The sequence below is a fragment of the Acanthopagrus latus genome, chromosome 15 (assembly GCF_904848185.1).
Source record: "Acanthopagrus latus isolate v.2019 chromosome 15, fAcaLat1.1, whole genome shotgun sequence".
Classification (NCBI taxonomy): Eukaryota; Metazoa; Chordata; class Actinopteri; order Spariformes; family Sparidae; genus Acanthopagrus; species Acanthopagrus latus.
Window position 1 is genome coordinate 3390088 of NC_051053.1, and position 21594 is coordinate 3411681.

Genomic DNA, 21594 nt, shown 5'->3' on the forward strand with positions numbered 1-21594 from the left:
TTTGATGTGGTTTGTTGTCGTATATCGAGATGACCACCTGCAGTGCCCTTAATGAATTAAGCTAGCTGAGGAGTTGGGATGCTGTGTTAGCTGCAAATAAACTCAAACTTGCAATCGTTGGGAAATCCCTTTACAACGTTAAGCTTGTGTATAGGCTTATCAGTTTTGTTGGTGACTTGCTGGGTGATGTCGAATTTACAAATGCAATAATATAATTAATACAATAAAGTTGAACATCTAGTGTTACTTAATCAGAAATCCTTTGCTTCTACAATGACGAAATTTGTACTCCCAAAACGGCTGCATTTTTACCCATCCAGATCATAAATACATATAACTGTCCATAATTTTATAAGCGCTCAGCCTGGCAGCAGTATAAGGTGAGGGATTCTCTACAAGGTACATACAGATGTCACTGAAGTCGAGCTGTGGCAGGGACCTGGTGGTTTTTAACAGCTGAAATACCACAGCAGCTCCTCCTCTGAACCGCCACCTTACAGTGGTGGAGGGGTTTGAGTCCCCAAATGATCCTAGGAGCAATGTTTTCCGGGACTTAATGCCCCTGGTAGGGTCTCCCAAGGCAAACAGGTCCTAGGTGACGTGTCAGACTAAGAGCGGTTAAAATGCCCCTGATGACAAGTATAAAAACAAGGTCGTTCACGTCTCCCGGAATGGCGTTACTGGAGCCCCACCCTGGAGCCAGGCCTGGGTCTGGGGCTCGCAGGCGAGTGCCTGGCTCAGCCCGAAAGAGTGACGTGGGCGTGCCCTACAGTAGGATCACCACCTGCAGGAGGGTTCAGAAGGGGCCGGTGCCATGTGATTTGGGTGGTAGCCGTGGGCCCAAACGACCCAATCCCCATACGGTGACTCTGGCCATGGGGACATGGAATGTCACCTCGCTGGGTGGTAAAGACCCTGAGTCAGTGCGGGAGGTAGAGCAGTACCGGCTAGAGATAGTAGGGCTTACCTCCACGCACACTCTGGACTCTGGAACCCAACTCCTTGAGAGAGGCTGGACTCTCTTCCACTCTGGAGTTGCCCGCAGTGAGAGGCGGCGAGCTGGTGTGGGCTTGCTTGTACCTCCCCAGCTCAGCCGCCATGTGTTGGAGTTTTCCCCGGTGAACAAGAGCGTTGTTTCCCTGCGCCTTCGGGCCGTGGATAGGTCTCTCATTGTTTCGGCTTATGGGCCAAACAGCAATGCAGAGTACCCGGCCTTCTTGGAGGCCCTGGGAGGGGTACTGGAGAGTCCTCCAACCGGGGACTTCGTCATTCTACTGGGGGACTTCAACGGAGGAATGGCCACCCCGATCTGAACCCGAGTAGTGTTTTGTTACTGGACTTCTGTGTTAGTCACAGTTTGTCCATAACACCATGTTCAAGCATAAGGGTGTCCATCGGTGCATGTGGCACCAGGACACCCTAGGCCAGAGGTCATTGATCGACTTTGTGGTCGTGTCATCTGAACTCCGGCCATATGTCTTGGACACTCGGGTGAAGAGAGGGGCTGAGCTGTCAACTGATCACCACCTGGTGGTGAGTTGGATCCGCTGGCAGGGGAGGAAGCTGGACAGACTCGGCAGACCCAAACATATTGTGAGGGTCTGCAGGGAACGTCTGGTGGAACCCTCTGTCAGGGAGGTCTTCAACTCGCACCTCCAGGAGAGCTCTGACCAGTTCCCGAGGGAGGCTGGGAACATTGAGTCCGAATGGACCATGTTCTCCACTTCCATTATTGACGCGGCTGTTCGAAGCTGTGGCCGTAAGGTCTCCGGTGCCTGTCGTGGTGGCAATCCCCGAACCCGGTGGTGGACTCCTGAAGTAAGGGACGCTGTCATGTTAAAGAAGGAGTCCTATCGCGAATGGTTGGCTCGGGGGGACTCCTGAGGCATCTGACAGGTACCAGCAGGCCAAGTGAGCGGCAGCATGGGCGGTTGCAGGAAGCAAAAACACGGGTCTGGGAAGGCCGTGGAGGACTACCGGTCAGCCTCGAGGAAATTCTGGCAAACCATTCGATATCGTTGGGCGGTGGGAGGAATACTTCGAGGATCTCCTAAATCTAAAGGGTTAGGGTTATCTAAAAAATTAAAGTGATGTGATCTAAATTGTGAGTTTTGTGATCTGTTGGTTGCACCCTTAGTGGAAATCCTTACCCTCACCCTTAGTGCCAATCGAGTGCTGCTGCCACTACATCTCATCCTACCTCTAAAATGCAGATATTAAAGGACACGTTTCAAAAACAGGCTGCCTCTTCACAAAAAGCTAGCGATGTATTTTGCACAGTTTTGATACATTTTTTTATTGTGAAATTTTCATACCTTTATATACCTATTGACAGGTGATCAAAATAACTGTATGAGGGGAAATTATCCAGCTTTTGCCATATCTCTACGGGGAGTAGAGCTGCCCTCCAGGTCAGGCACGGGTCACGTGAATAAAAACCTGCTTTAAGGCATATGAACAATGTACAATGTGCAACTTGTTTCCACACACTGGATGGGGCTCAGAAAGGCTGTTATAGCAGCTCAAATGTCTGACATGAAACCACATCAGTACAATAACAGACACCAACCATGCCTGACATTCTGTGGGCTAAACATAACTATGATATGGGATTAAAGCTGTAGTCTTTAACTTGGTTACATTTAATGTAATAGTGTAATAATCCACTGTGGGTCCACCCAGTGGCTGAAATTTGATTTGCAAAAATCTACCGCTCCTAGAATCAATCAGAGCCAAGGAGAGTGTCTGAGAAGTGTCAATCACTCTCGTTCATAAGCTGCTGGCAGCCCCTCTTCCTCACGCAGCCCGGACTGGGCATTTATAACGTAAGTTTGTGTTCAGGATGCTCTGAAGTGGTTGAATTGGTTTAGACAAATAAAAGCACTACAATACATGCCAAAATCTAAATGCACACAATAAATTTCTGATTCACAGCTCTATTACAGGCAACATTCCAAGCTAAAGCTGCTGATTTGATGCTGGCAGTCAGCAAAGGCTCTCAATAAATGTTGTTCCCTTACATTCAAAGTTGACACATACAAATGTCAGAAATGGTGGTATTTATTAGGGATGTCCTGAACATTTTCTTTTTTTGTTTTGGTTGATCCCACTCCAAGTCATTTAATATTTAGTATCTGCCGAATATTTTCCTGGATAATACAGAAGCATTAAGAAAAAAGTACCTGCATCCAAGCTGTTCTTAGTATTTTTTTTTGTTTTGTTGAAACAAAGTATATACTTTCATATAGCTCTACCTTATTCTGCATATGCTATTACAACATTGGCCTACCACCTTCCTTGTGTTAGCAGGTGAGTCTGTGACGCTGCACTGTGACTGCAGACTCTCGTGTACAGCCAGCTGAAGTGTGTGTGAGACGCAGCACACGCTTGGTACCACCATATCATCCACTGCTTTTTACATATTTCTTACGTTGTCACGTAATATGAAGTGGATGTGTTGCTTGACCCACGAAACTAGTGCGCATACCGGCACGCTGTAACTCGAAAGTAATGTAATATAATGCTGATGCAGGGCATACCAGGGATTTAAAAAGTCAAGATGTTGAAGAAAACCCTGATCCTCTGCCATGGAGATGAGCTGGTTATCCACAGCAATTAATTCAGTTATCTCCTCTGTGATATTTCTAGCCATGTTGCTGTCTTGAGGATATTTCTCTTTCCTTTTGGAAGTAACCGTGAGTGTTCGTTACTTCGGTGTCTTTACTCTACATACAGCAGGAACATCAAAACTCTGTGAAAACTGCGTTCTTGGCTCATTGTCCTTAAGACAAATCCATCTGCACATGACTGATGTGCGATTCTTGGAATCAGGAAAATCTCAAGTAAAATGCTGAGGGGAGGCATCCTTTCTCAACACTGTTGACTCAACACCCCTTTTCATCTTTTGAATGATTGGTCATCCTGGCTAATTAAACCTAATTAATACAGGTTAACATGTAGGGGAAATTTGTTCAATTGAAAGGGGGTGGGAACAGGAAATGATTGACTCATGATGTCTTTCCAGTATGCTAAAGCTAAGATTAACAGGGAGAGACTGTATAAAATACACGGTTAACACCAGGCAGCTGCAAACAACGATCATTTTGACAATTTCAAAACATTGCAATTAAATGTGAGCCACCAAGGAACACGTATATAGAGTTTACACACTATGTACTCCAAGCCGGTAAGTAAACACAGTTTGGCAGAACGACAATTCTAGCAAACAGGAGCAGAAACATAACGAGGTTATGCTAAAGTTAGCTCGGTGACATGTAACTTCAGATGCCTACGGCTAATATTAGAGAGTGCAGCGACGGACTGCTGCATTCTGTTTACAGCATCTCGCTCTGTGACATCACTCTGACAGCTGGAACGTTACTCCAACCACTTGCTATGTTAACATAGCCAGCTAATAAACCAAACTAAGAAGTTCCCATAACTTAATTCAACTGGTGAAACAGCACATTAGGCAAATGTCGTATGTAACAAGCTCCGAATTTCTGTTAAAACAGGTTTCTGGAGTTGCTGTGAAGTACAGGAACAGACCTTACCCTCCTTCTCCTTCTTCTCCTTCTTCTTCTTCTTCCTCTTCCTCTTTCATAGACATAACATACGTAGACGCCTCATAGACTTACGCTGCCTATTGGAGCAAACGTATCAGCGCGGCCGCCATCTTTGATGGGTCTCCAATGCGACCCCCCGCATTTATTTATACTGAGGAAGGTGTAGCCCCAACTACAATAATCATAACCTCCCGAAATTTTACCGGATTTTCACACGGTTACAAACGGCCGAGATTTAGTAATGATAAAGGGCGCTGTCACATAAAATATTTGTGAAAGGTAATCCCCCACGATGTGGTAACAATACTGCGCGGGTTATTGCAACCATAAACTGCACAAAATACGGTCATAGTAGCTCGCTCTCGTTGATTCCGATTGACTCTGGCGCTAGCCTACAGTGAGGAGACCCAACCAAGATGGCGCTTTGAGGCGTCTTATATTATGTCTATGACTACTACCACTACGACTACTTTTAGGGGCATTACTGCCCCCCTCAGGATATAGTCGTCCCTATCCTCATTGGTCCATTCACTCATATAGCAACAAATATCAAATTTCTTCCCTCCACACTCTCACTAATGTGCGATCCTCACTTGACTGTAATTTTTCTGCCTGTTTCTAAAATATGCTCCACTCTCATGATAACCTGTTTTGTTTTCCCGTAATGCGTTGTGTCCATGTCTCTGTCTCCTCAGTGTTACTCACGTTTTACTTTAGCTGCTGTATATTGGATTGGGTGTAGACCTCTTTGTTGCGTTATCCAAAGACTCATGATTACAGTAGTAATCATACAGTAGTAGAGTTTGCCAATTGGGATAACAAACCAATATTTTCTCTGACTATTGGGTGCATCCCGCTTCATCAGGCCAATCAGCCTGAGGTAACCTCGGCTGGGCCAGTCTCATTCCCTCCTCATCATTTATTGATGCTGCCAGGACAGCTTAGTGCGAATTTTTTTTCCAAAGTAAATGCCCGGAGGTGCTGTAACAGCAGTTCGATGTACAGTATTGTTGAAAATATTGCAAAATTACTGAAAATAACACCATATTGGATAATATTTGATATCAGCCCAAGCCTGTTCTCGTGTCAAACTCTGCACAAACATCTTTTACACAGTGAAGCTCAAACATTCAACTGAAATGGCTAGTTTTGAGTGATAGTTTTGATATACAAGCTAGTTATTACTCACTTGCCTTTCCAGTTATGCTGCTTAAGGGTTTTACTGGATTAAATAACTGTATTCTTTTTTACCTTTATAGTTCCTATTATTGTAGTGGTTCCTTTTGATTTTTTCTCTGCTACAACATCTTGATTACATTCTATACTTATGTCCTTATGTTGTACTTAGGTCAGAGTATAACTTTTCCACCAGTAACATCGGGGATGGAGAGGCTGTTCACACAGACTTTTCAAAGCTATCAAATGTTTATTTGACCAACATTGGAACAAAACAAATGTGATTAATATTGTTTTGGTGTGGGATTAAAACTGCAAAAAATGATCCTAGTCTATATTTGCATTCAGTATTGCATATATAATATCATGTATGTCAGTTGGAGTAAAATGTAGCATATGAAAATAAATTTACTTTGACAAAAATGTCACATTTGTATTAAATCATCTCATTTTGTTTTTTACAAACTCATAAAACGTGTAGGCATGTTTTTTCTGTAACTTTTGATAACCATATTTTGTACAACATGCTAAAGAAAAATATAATTTAATTCAGCAGATAATAAAGAGCATATATACAGAGTGTAGCATAGCACAATGTCATCAGAAAGCAACCCCTCATATAATAGCATCATGACAGGCCACTGAAGACTCACACAAAGGCTAATGGTCATCAGCAGGGAGCAGAGAGTGCAAGAATGACTTAAAAACCCATCCTCTGAGCAGAACTCAAGCTGTGTACCAACATTCTGGTGATTAATCAACAGCTTTTTTAAACATTTTTATGAAGAACATTTCAGCATGATTGGAGTGTTTGTAATAGTCTGCAGGTAGTCATTATTTGTGACAAGAAATTTAGCCACAAATACTGTTTCTATCTTGGCTTGGCAGGTCACACCTGTCCTGGTTTACCAGAAGACAGAGTCCATGCTTTGGAGGAGACTTGAGGTTATTCATATACACATTACGCCCTGATGTAATCACTCTACACTAGCTGGTGCATTTTCTAAATTATGGAAAAGTAAAAAAGACACAACATGGTCTTTGCTGTTCCAACACCTCTGTCAGTCAATTATCTCTCAGATAGTTTGGAAAATCTTCTATGATGAGTTTATTCCAGTAAAGAAAGACATTTAAATTAATTTGCAACAATCTGTTTTATTGCACAGACTGCATGGTTGCTGGTGGAGGGCCTGACTTAATTGAATGGAGTGGTGCAGCGATCCAAAAAAAGTGTCAAGCAGCATGCAGCATTAACAAACAAGACCAGCTTACCAACACACAACGCAGCATTTAACATCTTCGTCAAATTTTGTGATGAAGAAAACAACTTGATACTTAGTCTGTTTTACCTTAAAAAAACAAAAACAAAACTCTGCACCTGCTCGTCACCTTGAACAAATCTAATCAGAACTGAATCAAATTAAAATGTATTTTCATAAGTCTCACTGACTGAGAAGAAGTTAAATCAGTGCATGTCCGCATCAATATGAAAGGAACAAAAGCAGAACATTATTGCAATACCTCCAATCATGTGACCTTATTGTGTTGTCCTGTCCCAAAAAGCTATGGTACACATCTTGTAATAAATTAACAAACATAGCCATGTTAGGGCTGTTGTTTTGTCATCAGCTCAAACAACTGTGAAACAAATCCTTTGGAACCTAAATGCTATTATTGTTATTATTATTATTATGGCAATGCAATCTATAGTGGAGAGTGAATCAACTGTAAATGTGCGTATTTGCTAGAATCACCAAGGTGTATGATATGTCAAAGGCATGTTAGAAGTGGATTAGAAACAATGTGTTCTTTCTACAGACTGTCTCCCTGAGGGCACAGTAAACACAGTAAAATCTATGGCCAGTATGTATCTTGGTCACAATTCTGTCATAATCAACTTGAGGGGAAAGTATTCATGTTAGGTATTTTTTGAACAACTTGCAGCTGGAAATTAGCCCGTATGGCTAAATCTAGAACATTTACATGATAGCCTTTGGTGCTCATGTTGATTAATGTGAATTGTCCCTTCTTTAAATAAAATAAAATAATAAAGAAACTTGAAAAACAGTATATGTGCTGCAAGAGAGGAGCACCTGTCAGGCATGTCATACTATGGGAAAACAGTCTTGCTGGTGATGCATTTCTAGCCAACGCCTATCTGATACTAATGCTGCAATGCCTCACAGAGCGACAGCCCGTTAGTTACAATGAGTACAACAACTCAGAGGAGCAAAGTTAAATAAAAGAACTGTGTGAGTAAACGTGATACAAAACAAAACATTGAATATTAGTGCTGCCTCTGACAACACAACTGTCTAAACTTAAAATTAAAGTAAAGCATTCTAACTGTAAACATCATAAATTGGCATGGTCTGTGCAGCCTCGGACCGACAGGCTTTACAGTAAGTGATTAAAACTGCCCAGAATATCACTGGTACCATCTACAGAGCATCAGAGTATCGGTGTCATCAGTGGAGTCAGATGTCTGCACACAGCCCAAAGGATGCTTGAGGACAAGACCCAGTCTGGCCAGAGTTCATACAGTTTGCTGTCATTCTGCAAAAACTACAGAAGTATCCATTGCCATACCACCAGTCTACAGAGTGGCTTCTCTTCTCAGGCTGCGAGACTTCACAATTCATCCTCCTTAATCTGTGACTGTTATCATGTATGTTATCATGTAGTTCAAATTTCTGGATATAGTATTTTTTATATATATGTATATATATATGTGTGTGTGTGTATATATATATATATATATATATATATATATATATATATATATATATACACACATACATACACACATACATATATATATATATATATATATAGATATACATACATACATATATATAGACATATATATACATACATACATATATATATACATATATATACATACATATATATATATATATATACATACATACATATATACATATACATAAATACAGACATACATATATACAGACATATATACATATATACATACATAAATACATATATATATACATATATACATACATATATACATATATTTACATATATACATATATATACATATATACATACATATATATACATATATATACATATACACATACATATATATACATATACATACATATACATATATACATATACATATACATATATATACATATATATATATATATATATATATATATATATATATTCATTTTTTTTATATGTAGCCATACCTTTCATTTGTCTTTAGGTTTGTCACATACACTTTTATACAAAGTTACATGTACAAACAGACCAAACCCCTGAGCACCAAAGGTATACTATTCCGTAGATAGCACAGATATGAAAGACACTGTACTCAATTACCTCAGAGACTGCAGTTCTGTACCTGCAGCTGTGTGTCCATCTGTGTTTTCAATAGTTTATTCATTATCATTATAATGGCTGTGTTCAAAGGTGTGGGGACCACAGAGGTCCTCCATTTGTTCCGTCCCCTCTTCTTCTGTCTCTTCTTCTCTTTCTAAAAAGCTGTGTTGATCCCACAGTTCATGACCATCACACACTTCAATCCCAGAATCCCCTGTGAAGCGCCGGTACCTGCCCAGCGTTAAGTCTTTGCTGGGGTTGTAAGCACTCTGAATGTGGCTCTGCGTGCCCACCGGAGTAGCTGGGACTGCTACATCAGCATCATTAGGGATGGAAACAGTTGGGTGGGGACAAGGAAGTTCCTGAGGTGGCTCAGTGGGTGGAGGTGCTGGCTGAACAGGGGTGTAGGGAGGTGGTGGTGTGACTGGCCGATCTACCACCTCTTCATAAGCTGGTAGCAGGTAGGTGGGCAAGAATCCTGGTAAATAACAGAGTACAGACAAGCATTAAAGATGACAAGTGTATCAGTAGCCATTTTTAGATAGAAAAGGCGGCACATTTGCTCCAAGGTAAGGGCAGCAATGTGCCGGCCTGTCTTTCTAAAACCGAGGCGTAATATTCCTCCTTTAACAAAAGCTGCCTCTGAGGTAGGCGTAAACATCTAACATTGGAGTTTAGAACTGGGTTCTTAGCGTGGGGCTTTTAATTTGAAAGTGGCGACCGTCGTTAGCTTGCCGACACAACAACAAGCCAACAGCTACAGAGACCGCGGAGACGCTAGCATCTCCTGGATTTAGATAGCAGGCGAGGCAGAAATAAGTGTACCCTCCGAGGAGGAAAATCGGCAGACCAAAACAGACCCCCGATTTGCCGGCCTCTGTCTAAAACTAGGGATCGACCGATTATCAGTTGGGCCGATTGTCGGCGCCGATATCCGGCATTTTGACGCATATCGGCATCGGCCTTTTTTTTTTTTTTATCTGACAGCCGATAAGAGATCAATTTAAAACTGGGTCATTTTGGCTGCGATGCAGCCGAGCCTCTCTATCTGCTGCCCCTACTCTGTCTCCAGCATTATCCCACCCACAGCACCATCTGATTGGTTATAGGCAGAGCAGGTAAGCTGTGCATGCACACTGCTCACACACACACACAGCGGAGAGGAGAAAAAGTTTAGCCTCCACGTAAAACTGGATTCATAGCCCGGCGCTGTTCCTGGGGGCTTGGTTCTGAAGGTAAGCTAAGGCAGCAGACAATCCCGAAATTGTAATAAACATCCCAGTCCTCTACAACTCACAACTACTAGTAACATTACTGCGAGCCTGTTAACCTTATACAGTGGGGCAAAGAAGTATTTAGTCAACCACTAATTGTGCAATTTCTCCCACTTGAAAAGATTAGAGAGGCCTGTAATTGTCAACATGGGTAAACCTCAACCATGAGAGACAGAATGTGGAAAAAAAAACCCCAGAAAATCACATTGTTTGATTTTTAAAGAATTTATTTGCAAATCATGGTGGAAAATAAGTATTTGGTCAATACCAAAAGTTCATCTCAATACTTTGTTATGTACCCTTTGTTGGCAATAACGGAGGCCAAATGTTTTCTGTAACTCAGGGGTGTCAAACTGATCCAGTAAAGGGCCATGTGGCTGCAGGTTTTCATTACAACCAAGCAAGAACACACCTGATCCAAATCAGGCGTGTTCTTGCTTGGTTGGAATGAAAACCTGCAGCCACATGGCCCTTTACTGGATCAGTTTGACACCCCTGCTGTAACTCTTCACAAGCTTTTCACACACTGTTGCTGGTATTTTGGCCCATTCCTCCATGCAGATCTCCTCTAGAGCAGTGATGTTTTGGGGCTGTCGTTGGGCAACACGGACTTTCAACTCCCTCCACAGATTTTCTATGGGGTTGAGATCTGGAGACTGGCTAGGCCACTCCGGGACCTTGAAATGCTTCTGACGAAGCCACTCCTTTGTTGCCCTGGCTGTGTGTTTGGGATCATTGTCATGCTGAAAGACCCAGCCACGTCTCATCTTCAATGCCCTTGCTGATGGAAGGAGATTTTCACTCAAAATCTCTCGATACATGGCCCCATTCATTCTTTCCTTTACACAGATCAGTCGTCCTGGTCCCTTTGCAGAAAAACAGCCCCAAAGCATGATGTTTCCACCCCCATGCTTCACAGTGGGTATGGTGTTCTTCGGATGCAATTCAGTATTCTTTCTCCTCCAAACACGAGAACCTGTGTTTCTACCAAAAAGTTCTATTTTGGTTTCATCTGACCATAACACATTCTCCCAGTCCTCTTCTGGATCATCCAAATGCTCTCTAGCGAACCGCAGACGGGCCTGGACGTGTACTGGCTTCAGCAGGGGGACACGTCTGGCAGTGCAGGATTTGAGTCCCTGGCGGCGCATTGTGTTACTGATAGTAGCCTTTGTTACTGTGGTCCCAGCTCTCTGTAGGTCATTCACTAGGTCCCTCCGTGTGGTTCTGGGATTTTTGCTCACCGTTCTTGTTATCATTTTGACGCCACGGGGTGAGATCTTGCATGGAGCCCCAGATCGAGGGAGATTATCAGTGGTCTTGTATGTCTTCCATTTTCTAATAATTGCTCCCACAGTTGATTTCTTTACACCAAGCATTTTACCTATTGCAGATTCAGTCTTCCCAGCCTGGTGCAGGTCTACAATTTTGTCTCTGGTGTCCTTCGACAGCTCTTTGGTCTTGGCCATAGTGGAGTTTGGAGTGTGACTGACTGAGGTTGTGGACAGGTGTCTTTTATACCGATAATGAGTTAAAACAGGTGCCATTAATACAGGTAACGAGTGGAGCCTCGTTAGACCTCATTAGAAGAAGTTAGACCTCTTTGACAGCCAGAAATCTTGCTTCTTTGTAGCTGACCAAATACTTATTTTCCACTCTAATTTGGAAATAAATTCTTTAAAAATCAAACAATGTGATTTTCTGTTTTTTTTTCCACATTCTCTCATGGTTGAGGTTTACCCATGTTGACAATTACAGGCCTCTCTAATCTTTTCAAGTAGGAGAACTTGCACAATTGGTGGTTGACTAAATACTTATTTGCCCCACTGTATATACATAAGCGCCAGCTCTGCTCGCTCGCAGTCCCTCCAGACGAGCCTGTTAATCACTCGCTAATATCAATATGGAAATAGTCTGTGTGTGTGAGTGAGAGAGCAAAAACGTAATAAACTCAATTCAGTCCAGTTTTATTGCAGGGAAGCACACTGAGGTGAAGGCTGATTAGCTTTTAGCGTAACGTTAGCCCACCGGTCCGCTTTCTCCTTCTCTGGCTGTAGACGCTCAGCAGACTGTAGAAACTCTACAACTCACGACTACTAACGTTACTGTGAGGCCTAATACGTCAGCGGCAGCTGTCTGTTCCTATGATAAACACCGCTTATTAAAGTGAAGATGCTGTAGCCTATTTAGTGTTTTTAACAGTTTAATCACTTGAAAGAAGGTTGCAGATAATATTGATAGGGAAACAGAGATAAAAGTAAGAGTGTGTGTGTGTGAGAGAGAGAGAGAGAGTAGAGCATGTTGAGGGGATGGCTAGAGAACAGTGTGTGTGTGTGTGTGTGTGTGTATATGTGTGTGTAAGCCACATGAGAAGCTGCAGAAACTGACAGCAAAGCACCGTCTGAGAGAAAACTGTGGGGTAATAATGGCTGTTTAACTACCAAGTTATTTTACTTGATCTTTTTCTGTGTTGACTGAGCGATTCCATGCAGCAGAAAATGACATACTGTCATGTTTGTGTCCTGAAGCTGTCTTTGACAGCTTCTTGTAGAGAAGAGCAGAATATTGCTCTTCAAGACTTTAGACATCATGCAACTGCATCATAAATCCTACATGAACTGCATGGTGTTCAGGGATGAACAGTCTCTATCGTTATTGTGCTATTTTATTCAGCTATAGTTACATTCATCGTTAGTAATGTAGCAGCCTAGTTTTGAATGACAGTGTCCCTGCTATCACATGTTGGTAAAATGAAACATTTACATAATACAATCAACTACAGGCTTACCAAATGCTGTAGTAAATTAAGCATGATGAGTTGAGCATATGTCAGCGTGTGGCCTCACTTTTAAGTCTCTCTCATTTTTTCAAACCCTTATTGCAGATGGATAGACTTAAGTCTATGTGTAAAAACACTCAAAGTTAAGTCTTGGAGTTTGTATTATTGAAAATGTTGACACCAATATTTCTCTTTTACTGCAAATGAATATCGGCTCAAAATATCGGTTATTGGCCTCCTTGATTACTAATAATCGGTATCGGCCCTGAAAAAAACATATCGGTCTATCTCCATCTAAAACCGCAGACCGAGCCGCCAAAAGGACGGGCAAATTGGCGGCTTGGTGCTCTGACTAAAAACGGCTAGTGTGTCAGTCATTCCTAGGTGCAATGACAGCATTTAACACTATCTATGAATATGGAGTGAAGCAAGATTCCATTTTCAGCTTTTCTACTCAATACTCTCATGTTCACAAAGCATGAATTTGCTCAAACCGGAATGCATTTTAAAGTTCCACAAAATAACATTTACTTTGACGGTACTGGATTTGATGTCCATTATAAAGTGAAAAGGGGTCACTAGTAGTGATCAACCTTAAGAAAAATATCATCAATAATGTTAAACCAATAAAGTTCACCAATAATGATGGTCACCCTGTAGATCACAAGGACTCTGGTTAAGCAGTGATGTGTGTGGATCTACAGTTTAAACCTGGGCATTAAGTGAACAGTGAAGAGACACTGATGTGTGAACAGTGCTATTTAGCAAAAAGTTAAATGGTCATACACAGCAGCGTTCCCTTCATGAATACTATTGCTGTTGCTTTAGAATTATATGAAAAGTCATGAAGTTAACAGAATGACACGGAGCTGTGTGCTTCACTGAACTCAAACAACAGTTCAAACAAACATTAGGGAGCCTAGATAGAGCAAACCAGTTCTTTAACAGGTTTAGCTCACCTCCTGCCACCCCTTCTCCTCCTTCTCCCCCCCCCCCCCACTGAGGACATCTGCATCAACCCCCGCCCAACAGTGACTACAGGCCAGGTAACGAGGCAGCTGGAAAGACTACATCAGCGAAAGGCTACAGGCCCTTTGGCATCACACCCAGGATCCTGAAGACCTGTGTCAGCCAGCTGTCTCCTGTACCGGGACATCTGTACAACCTGAGTCTGAGTCAGGAGAAGGTCCCGATGCTGTGGAAAAAGTCCTGCTTGGTTCCAGTCCCCAAGAAGTCAAGGCCATCCGACCCAGCAGACTACAGACCAGTTGCTCTCAGATCTCATGTGATGAAGGTCCTGGAGAGACTGGTCTTAGCCCAGCTGAGGCCACAGGTGATGACCTTTCTGGACTTTTTGCAATTTGCCTCTCAGCCCTATTTAGGAGTTGATGATGCTGTCATCTACCTGCTGCAACAAGCCTATATGCATCTGGATGGTGGAGGAGGCACTATGAGGATCATATTCTTTGATTTCTCCAGTACTTTCAACACCATTCAACCTCTGCTACTGGGTGAGAACCTGCAGGTGATGGGAGTTGATGACACAATGATCTCGTGGATTACTAAGTACTTGACAGGCAGGCCACAGTTTGTCCATCTGGGCAGTGTTCTGTCTGATGTGGTGGTCAGTGATACAGGAACTCCACAGTTCCTCTTCACCTTATATACTGCTGACTTTCAGCACAACTCTGAGTCATGTCATCTGCTGAAATTTTCTGACGACTCAGCTGTTGTCGGGTGTATAAGGGAAGGAGAGGAGGGTGAGTACAGGACACTGGTAGACAACTTTGTAGAGTGGTCCAAACAGAATCATCTGAGGCTGAATGTCTACAAGACCAGAGAGATGGTGATCGACTTTGGGAGGAAGAAGATGCCTTCACAGCCTCTACGGATCAGAGGGGAGGTGGTGGAAAAGTTGGATCTATAATAGTTGAATCTAATACCGAGGCTGTGTACAAGAAGGGGATGAGGAAGCTGAGATCCTTCAACGTGTGCAGCAAGATGTTGGAGATCTTTCACCAGTCTACTGTTGCCAGCGTCATTTTCTTTGCTGTGGTGTGTTGGGGCAGCAGCATCAGAGCCAGCGACACTAACAGACTTGATAAAATCATCAAGAAGGCCGGTTCTGTACTTGGTCGCAGGTTGGAGTCTTTTAATACCGTGGTGGAGAGGAGAACGCTGAATAAACTGTTATCCATCATGGACAATGATCAGACAGACACAGAAAATCTTTCCTGCCACACGCCATCACACTGTACAATAGCAGCTAAAACTCGTTCACTGCACCTGATATTTTATCTCGCATCACGATTACTCTGCTTATTTATACACTTTTAGTAATTCCTCTCTCAACCAGTAGGAAATGCTGTGAACACCTGATTACGCATGAAAAAAAAATAATATCGTCATATACCGTGAAAATCGTTTTTGAAAAATACCGTGATATACATTTTTGGTCATACCGCCCAGCACTAGCCAAGTGTAAAGTTTGGTGGTGGGGGGATTATGGTGATGGGGGTTGTTTTTCAGGAGCTGGGCTTGGCCCCTTAGTTCCAGTCAAAGGAACTCTGAATGCTTCAGCATACCAAGATACCAAGAGATGTTGGACAATTCCATGCTCCCAACTGTGTGGGAACAGTTTAGGGATGGCCCCTTCCTGTACCAACATGACTGTGCACCACTGCACAAAGCAAGGTCCATAAAGACATGGGAGAGAGTTTGGTGTGGATGAACTTGACTGGCCTGCACAGAGTCCTGATCTCAACCTGATAGAACACCTTTGGAATAAATTAGAGTGGAGACTGAGAGCCAGGCCTTAAGTGCATGACTTCAAAAATGCGCCTCTGGAAGAATGTTCAAAAATTCCCATAAACACACTCCTAAACCTTGTGGAAAGCCTTCCGAAAAGAGTTGTAGCTGTTATATGAAGCTGTTATAGCTGCAAAGGGTCGGCCGACATCATACTAAATCCTGTGGATTAAGAATGGTGTAGGAACACAAGCCCTTTGTCTCTGTATCTTAAAATGGTCCAGCTCTGCCATGATTACCTTTACTACTACTACTTCCTCCAGCATATGGGCCGGAGAGCTCCTCACCGCCTGACCTGGCAGATCTTCTTCTCTCCACAGAGTGAGAAGATGTTATCTTTCTTGCTATAAACTGATCACCAGAGACCTTCTTTTTAGTAATTTACAACGACTAAGCACATCTGGGAGAAGCCAGCCCCTCCCCTTGGTGGTTTTCAGATCATTATCCTCTTTTAATACTGTGTCATTTACCAGTTAAATCTCTGATATGTTTTGTTTAGTTAGAACTACAAAGAATAGGTACTAGTCCTTGGTCCCACGGTATATTGCATACTTTGTTTATGTTTTATACTCTATTGTTATACGCCTTAATCATGTTTTAATCCTTTTGAATGATAAGTGATCATGTTGCATCTTTTCACAAAGACAAAAATTCGTCTTTTAAGATGGTGAAGTTTTGGGAAGGTTAAAACATGATTTCAAAACAATAAATACAACAGTTTAGTTAGATTAAACTTTTGGGAGCCTAAACTCAGATCACAGGAGGAGGGACACTCAAGCAGCCCCTATTGCAGACATGCACTTCTCTATGTCTCTTCGCTCTTCTCTTCTCTTCGCTGCACTCTTCTACTCTGCTCCTCTCTCCCCTTTCTCTTCTCTCTTTTTTTCCCTTTTTATTTTTATTTTTAAAGTAATCTTTAATTTTATTTATTTTTACCACGACTTTAAGTGTTTTACTTTATCCAAGTTTTAACAAAGAACATAATTCTTTTCTTTTTGATTCTTGGTTTTAATATACTGTAAAAGTATCACCACCTGATCCAGAAGAAGTTAAAATAGTTAAGAATCAGACCTTAAGAACTACCAATTGAAACAACAAAGGAAAAGTATTTTTCAAGACTATGAACATCTGATGAAGAACGTTGCAGTCTTTGTCTGCTTCAGAAGTCTTGAAAGGAGTCTCCAACAAAAGAGACTTTGTGTGCTCCTAGCCGAGACTGACTCTGCCCCCAGCACTCCCAAGGCGGAAACCCCGCTGGGCCTTCAGGACCGAGAGTCCCTCAACAGAGTACCGGCCTTCCCTCTGGCTATTGAACCAACGCGCCGTGCCGTAGTCCAACCCAGAACTGTCAAGGAAACCAAGCTTCAGGATCTCCTGACCCCCAGACAAAACAGGCTGAACGTCTTCATACAGCTGGATCCACACACGTGCGAATGAGTGGTGTCTAAAGTTCTGACTTCTTGTCTAGGTTCTGACTTCTGTCTAAGCTCTGACTTCTATCTTACAAACTGAAGAGAATTGAGATTAGGGTCTTGTTAGTATTAAAAATTACTCCCGTAATATTTAATATATATATATAAAAAAAACCCCAAAAACCTTTAACTTCACCATCTGCCGGCAGTCACATAACTTCATTACTTTCCTAATTACAGTCTTTATGTTTTCTGTTGTCTGTTGTTTGTCTGAAATTGTCATTTCATTTATTTTACCCCAAATTATTTAGTCAATAAACATATATGTGGGTCAAAGACATGACGCTTGTTTTTTCTGTCCGACGGAACTTTTTACCTAATAATAAACATTAAAATGAATAAAAATGTAACATGTATGTCTAATACCTTCCTCATACATGTGCCCACTCTTATTTCTTTAAACATGTTGGTTATTGGTCATTTTCTGCCATCTGAAGTGTGAAAACATCATGTGGGGCGACTGTCCGGCCTTGACTTCTGTTTGGACAACTGGTTTTAAATCAAATTAAAACATCAAATTTAAATATAATCCTTGCCCTATTTGGCATAATTTCAAACTTGTTTTCCATTTATTGACAAAGTTATGAAGCATTTGTACATACATTTCAATCATTTCAAAATCTTGTCCGAATATGTTCATTGTCTGAAATATCATCTGGGGCGACCATCAAGAAAATACAATTATGGGACTTCTATTTTGACAATCATCTCAAGGAGGACGTTGCATCGGCCAGCCACACCGTGAGGGTCCCAGAGAGACAACTTGCAGGTCAGTAGTCTCTCTCATCTTTACAAATAAATCCTCTTTTTAACTGCTGCAATGTATATCAAATTTAGATATCACGTGGGGCGACCACCCTAAAACTGTGAATAATGAGTTTTATTCGCAAATCTATATTTTCTAGGTAAATTTGTTAGTGATATGTGGTAAGAAGTAGCTAGCTTGGATTCTATAGCTAACTGTTAGCCTGTTATATTTGATTAAACTTGAAAACATCATCTGGAGTGACCGAGCATCATGTGGGGCGACCACCGCCGTAGGTTTAAATGATAGATAATACATATCCTGTACTTGTAGTTTCTGTATGCTTATGTTTTCATTCATGATATACATTTAGTTATTTGTTTTAACATAACTCTTTCTATATTTCAACATATATTTTTCATCATTTCCTTACTACTTTAGAGATGACCACTTCTTTTTGATTATTGTGTCTTTATCAGAGAAATGTGTGAATATTAAGGATTTATTCTATTTTTCAGTTCCTTTTCTAGCTCTATGTATGTTTAACTATATAACTTTTTCTAGATGGTCCCACTAACAAGCAAACAAATGACTGCTCGCTACAGGCAGCGGATCAATGCAGACCCTGCAGCAAGAGCTGAGAAAATTCAGAGATAAGCACAACACAAATAAATGCAATAAAATTGTCATATCAAGCTGCAAGCAGGATTCTTGTCACATCTACGACACAATGAAATAAAATAATGCATGACTGAAGTGATGGACAAAATGTTTGAAGGCAAAACAGAGGCAAAAAGAGGAAATATTCAACTGTGTATTTTGATTTATGTTAAAATGGAAAGGACATTTTATTTTAATTTGTATTTTGTTGTTTTGAATGAAAAGACATTTTGTTTTGAATATTACAGTATTATTGCATGTGGCCTGACCGACCTCAATACATGGACCTTTGAATCATTTAAAATTTTTTTGTGGCCCTTTAAGATTTGTATTTGAGTACCCCTGGCCTACAATGTGTCTGGAGTTAGGAAAATGCTAATGTTGTTATGTTCAAGTGTTTAATGAAATAGTAAGCAAAATGCTAATGTTATGGTGTTTATGTGTCAAATGAAAATGAAATGAAAATAGTTATATGCTGATTCTTTAATTTTTTTTTTTTTAATTTGTCTCAACACTGTAAATTATTGAATAGACTTTACTGCCTGCTGTTTCTCATCATTTGGGGTGATCACCTGTCATGTGGGGTAACCAACGATTGGCAATTCTGTACTAAATTCAAAATTTAATGTCTATCAGTTTTGGATCAAATATTAATCATTGGTATAGCATGTATACGTGGATACGATCTGTGCACATTTTAAATCAGTTTTATGAATTCTAAAGTAAAAAATGTATATGTAATGGCTTTATGAGGGAGAAACTGCCATTATAGATAAAATTGATTCAAAAATGGTTTACAAAAAATGAAAGCACACATGAGTCTATCTTTCTTAAGCAGTTAATTTAATTACTGATACTTATTAAAATATAAGTTATGTTAAGGAAATCTATTAATTTTGAGATAAATTACGGTAACCCTGAATGACTTTTTTAAGGTCATCACCCTATTAATTTAAGTTTAAAAACACTAAAATATCTTTGTTTGAAGTTTTCACATACATGCATGTGTACAGTACATTCAAAATGTTTGGAAAATGCCCAAATATATCTTTATTGTAAGTATTTTAAAAATGGGCCACTCAAAGTCTTATCCATCTTTGACCCATAATCGTTTGTCTTTGTCTGGAACTTAATTTTAAGGTGGAGAACCGATGGATACGTGTAAAGAAGTCTGCTTCAGAATATGAGATTGAATAAATTAATTTGAAAGTAAACAAACTGTTCAAGTTAAACTTGTACAATTAGGTGTTTGGAATAATTTCCTCTAGATTATTCTAAGAACTAAACAACAGAGGTGGTGCCCCATTAACAAGTGTATAATTAATCGCCAGTGATTAATTACCCTTAATATCAAGCAGTAGTGTCTACTACTTCAAGATACTTGAAAATATTTGGGTTAGCCTAATTTGGCTTTTATATATACATCTTGGCTTTCTCCACTTTCTAATCATTACTCTCCTCAATAAAAACTCAAGTTAAATAAGCCTTATATGGTGCATCTTGACTGAAATGTTTCATATTTCATATTCATACTGAGTTCCATAAAATTCCAAGACTCTCTGCATCACAAATTACTCTATCTTGTGAAATCCTTTAGACTCACCTTTCCAGTAGAGGTCTCTCCCCTCTCACTCCCTGTGCTCCTCTGCCCTGACTCCTAGGTCAATAGGGGTGGTGGAGTGATTATTATTAGAGTATTATTATTATTATTATTAGAGTATTATTATTATTATTATTATTATTATTATTATTATTATTATTATTATTATTATTATTATTATTATTATTATTATAACCCTAACCCATGCGTAAAGAGAGAAACACAGCTGATAATCCGGAGGGAAGTCACTCCAAAGATAGTATGTGGTAATAAGAGTGCACACTTAACTCCATTAACAACCGGGGCCTTCAAAATGCAGTTCAAACTAACTAGCTAGCTAAGTAGCAGCATTCTTTTAGAGCTGGAATGTAACTATTGACTGCGAAACAACAAAGGTGAGACGTGCGCAGAGATTGTCTATAGTGTGCAAGCTAGGATTTTATTTGTCAAACAGGGAGCACTTCATTAATTACATGGGACTTTCTGCTGTTAGCTGGGGGCTGGAGCTAACTAAATGTTACTACCATCAGTGATGAAGACTTACTTGAAAAACTTTCTTATATCCATTCTTTTTCATTCATTTTCTTCTTCTCATGCTGTTCTAGTCGCTCTGTGTGCTTCAAGTTACATATGCTTCAGGTATGAAGTGCAAGCAAGGTCGTAGGGAAAATGCGGACTGGATTTTCAGTGATGTGGGCGTTCTCTATATAAACAAGTGGAATGGATTGGATAACGACACACTGTACTCTATGAAATGAAGGGAAACTGACAGATTTATGATCATATCTAAGTGAATAATGACAGGTTATATGATTATTTATTTAAACTCATATTCTGGCCAATTGAAATTGTCAGCACTTTTTTGTAAAAAAAAATATACATATATAATGCAAAAAAAAAAGTATAATAATAATACATTTTTCAAGCTATAGCTTAACAGTATATATAAAATTGACATTCATAAATGACACCGTGACTAAGTGGTGAATGTGTAGTGGTGGCAGCGGTTACTTACTGAGATAGATGGGTAGCTGAGAGTTGTTGTGAGCCTCTCGGTAGGCAATGAGGTTGATCTCGTTCTGCCGGCGCTGCTGCTGGAAGCGCTGCTTCGAGCGCCAGTGATGACAAACACAGCAGCATGTCAGGATGATGATCAGA

General features: G+C 40.7%; 1 protein-coding gene across 5 annotated transcripts in view; it reads right to left on the reverse strand.

Annotated features, from left to right (window-relative positions):
• nt5c2a (5'-nucleotidase, cytosolic IIa) overlaps positions 1-21575 on the reverse strand; it is an 82517-nt gene extending 60942 nt beyond the window's left edge. Inside the window, exon 1 of one of the 5 annotated variants that reach the window (XR_005079264.1) lies at positions 4554-4711. The gene's annotated coding sequence lies outside the window, so the exon portion shown is untranslated. Of the gene's footprint in view, positions 1-4548; positions 4712-21451 lie in introns of those variants that run through there. The other 4 variants (XM_037123669.1, XM_037123671.1, XM_037123668.1 and 1 more) reach the window with 4 other exon arrangements.
• Between the last annotated feature and the right edge of the window lie 19 nt (positions 21576-21594).